At 39.4% G+C, this 3667-nt stretch overlaps 1 pseudogene; it reads right to left on the reverse strand.

Moving 5' to 3' along the window:
- Positions 1–382: 382 nt before the first annotated feature.
- On the reverse strand, positions 383–1217 carry LOC143670921 (proteasome subunit alpha type-1-like; annotated as a pseudogene).
- Between the last annotated feature and the right edge of the window lie 2450 nt (positions 1218–3667).

A 3667-nucleotide genomic window follows, 5' to 3' on the forward strand; every position in this document is an offset into this window, starting at 1 on the left:
CACCTTAGAAGGTATATCTTCTCATATCACTGGATATCTAGCATTTTTTTCCACCAGTAGGTGAATCAATTTTATTTTATAGTTGTCTTTAAAATCACAAAAGCACTATGTTCTTCGTATTTAAACAGTAGTATAGATATCCTATACTTTCTAGAAAATTATTATATAGATCCTCTCTAAGCCAAAAACACCCCATCATAATGTTTAAGTTTGGATGTTTGGGGAAAACTCACATGTAGGCTGATTCCTAAAATACAATATACCACCATTTTGCATCTTTTGGTTCAAAGTGTATATTATCATAATTCAGGTATGTATCCGTGCATTGTTACATATTTGATGATAAACACATAGATTGGTTCATCACTTAATGTGCTTTTGGCTAATTGGCCTTTTCTGCAGGTCTATCAGAAGAATGAGCAGGCAATGCCTTTTTCCACGGTCTTTCTTCAAGACCTTCTGGGAATGGAGACACACTATCACATCATAGATAGTAAACTCCAAATCTTATCAACAAGTCCAACAGAGGCATTCTATTTAGTTAGGTCCTGTTCTGTGGATATGTCTCTCTTAAGGCACAGAGACCATGTTTAACCAGTTCATTCGAATTGCACTCCATAAACTCAGACATATGTCTGTCTGTGATTAAGAACAAGCTCCAATGGACATAGCTCTGCAGTCAAAATAGTTAGGAGATGGACATGTTTTTAAAATGTGAGGAGCCATATTGTCATAACTAGCAATGAGCATCCCCACGTCATATGGTCTCTGGCCATATCATTCAGTTGATACCTGTGTCATGCTTCCAATTAGAGTTACAACATGATATACAGGAAGAGATCTATCAAACTGGAATCCAAACACTCCTGGTGCAAGAAATTACATAACCGTCTAGCATTAGCAGTAAGCTCCACAATTGAGATACCAATATGATTGTCAACATGGAGAATTTTTTAACCAGCTGCAAGCTCTAACTGTGCACTTCAATAGAAACAGTACTGCATGAGTTTACAATTTCAGATCAACTGTGGCTGAACCTAGTCTGACAGTTTCCATTGCATATTCAATTTGATATTTGATATTGAATTTGCAGTGGAATAAAGGGAATCTGGTTTCCCCTTTATTAGGGATTTTGTATATGTAAACTGTCTCAAATCTAGGGATTGATTGAGAGGGCTCTAAGCAGCAACATCATTGTTATATTGATTGTGAAACATGGCTTCTGCATTGGCCTGGCTGCTGATTTATAGAAATTTCATTGAGGTAGAAGGTCTCTGAGTTTTGTTGTATTTGTTTCCAACCCTCTGACATGCAAATGTCATTCCAATAAGTCTACAGTGGCTTTTACTTCTTTCTCACCAGGTGCAATCAGCATAATTTCTTTAATGTATGGGACCAATATGATGTGGAAGGGAAAGGCAATCAAAGTTCCCTATGGATTAAATTATGACATAGGGCTCAAGAGTTGATGTGCCCTTGATGTACGACAGTGAAGGTATACTGATGTCCTTGCCTTCTAAAACCAAACATCTCTGGTATTTTTTACTAACAGATGTTGAGAAAAATGCATTTTCCAGATCAATACCTACATATGGGCTACCAGGAGATATGTTAACTTTCTCAAGGAATATGACATCTGGAATAGCAGCTGCAATTTGAGTCACCATCTGGCTAAGTTTATGATAATCCACTGCCATCCTCCAAGACCTATTCTGGCACAGATCAAATAAGATAGTTGAAGGACAAGTGGTGGGAATCACTACCTCTGCATTCAAGTCCTTAATGGTGGCAATAATCTCTAAATTCTTCCAGAAGTGTGGTGTTGCTTTTCATGTACTATTTTCCTAGATGAAGCAGTTCTGGTAGGTAGGAGTATGACTTACTTTGCAAATTATATCCTCCTGTCTTGTTTGAATATTTCAATCTTATGGTTAGATTACATTTATATGAACCAAATAAAATTAAACTCCGTAGATATAATTTACAAACTCCTTTCATATGTGTGTCTCAGAAATGTCAAACTATTGCCTTCCTAATAACTGGAAGTTATTTTTTTTTAAAAAAAGTAGGACTGTATAATCTCACTGATAAGAAATAATTAAACAAATTCATAGAGTCAAAAATTAGAATATAGTTTACTGGGGGCCAGGGTGGAAGTAGGGAATGAGATATGAATGCTTAAATTGTACAGTTTCTGTTTGGGGTGTTGGAAAAGTTTTGGTAATGGATGGTGCTGATGATAGCAAAATATTGTGAGCATAGGAGACTTCTGGTAAGATGGCAGAGTAGAGGAAGTTGGGATCTCCTCATCTCCATGTAGCAACTAGAGATATGATAGAAAAATGACAGGGATGGCAGATCTGGATTGTGCGTGATCATGGAGGGTCTTCTATTTTCTTCTATCCTGCATTGGGAGTCCCTGGGAGAAGTACTAGGAATTTGGTATGGGGAGAACGGAGTGAATGTGCTCAGTCACAACTCCACCTACTCACGCAGCTGGCTTAGGATGATTTTCCCTTTGGCTTTGTAGCTGGGAGTGCCTATGATGAACTTGGAAGATAACAGATGAGCTTTTCCTGTGCGCAGACTCCACTTGGACAAGGCAAAGTGCCTGCACCCCACCCTTGTGGCACCTAGGTGCCTGGTTTTTGTATTTTGTTGAGGACTGGGAAGCCCTTTCCTGAGTAGTAGTAGGAGATGAAGAGTGTGCTGGTCTACAGCTAACCAGAAAAAAAGACCTATTGGGGCTTTGGTGCCACTCCCTGCCCCCCATGGAGGTCTGAAGACCACAGGTGTTTGAAGCTGAAATGCTTGGTCCCACAGCCTGGTGTCATCCCCGGGGGGAGTCTGGGGCCCATTAGAGCCATCGGCCACACAGGAGGAGTCTCTTTTGGGGAGCGTGTCATTCATCCCCCATTCCCAGCATTGGTGGATTTCGGCACAGGGCGCCAGTGTCTGCAGCCCTGGCTGCGGTTCCGATTCCAAATCTTAGAAGTCAGGGGGAAATGAATCTGCAAAATAATTTTATTAAGACATCAAAATGCCCTGTCCACAACAGAGGGTTCTAAAGCATGTGAAAGGCCCAGCAGACATGTCTCAGCCAAATGACCAAGTTAAGTCACCTGAGGAGACAGAATATGGAGCAGCTGCTTATGCTTGTTTGGAAAGAAACAGAACATATCCTGAAGTTACTGGGGAAGCAGAAAAAAGATGCAGATATGGCTCAACCAAATGACTAACTTAAATTGTCCTAGAGGACTCAGAATTCAGAACAACAGATTACGGTTATTCATAATGATATGAAAGATACCAATAGGTTACTAGAGGAGCATTAAGAAGAATTTGAAAGAATAAATAGAAAAATACCATACGTCATAGGGGTGAAAGATACTGTAGACCAAATGAAAAACATATTAGAGACTCACAACAGTACATTTCAAGAGACAAGAAAGAATAAGCAAATTAGAAGACAGGACAAATGAACTTGAATACTCAAAAGAACAAAAGGCAAGAAAGATAGAAAAAATGCAACTTGATTTCAAGGTAATGATAGACAACATGAAGTTTACAAATATAAGAATTTTTGGTGTCCCAGAGGGAGAAGAAAAAGGGATAGGAAGGCTAGTTGAAGATATGGTGGGAAGGAACTTCCCAACACTTATAAGGG

Source organism: Tamandua tetradactyla, chromosome X, assembly GCF_023851605.1.
Source record: "Tamandua tetradactyla isolate mTamTet1 chromosome X, mTamTet1.pri, whole genome shotgun sequence".
Taxonomy (NCBI): Eukaryota; Metazoa; Chordata; class Mammalia; order Pilosa; family Myrmecophagidae; genus Tamandua; species Tamandua tetradactyla.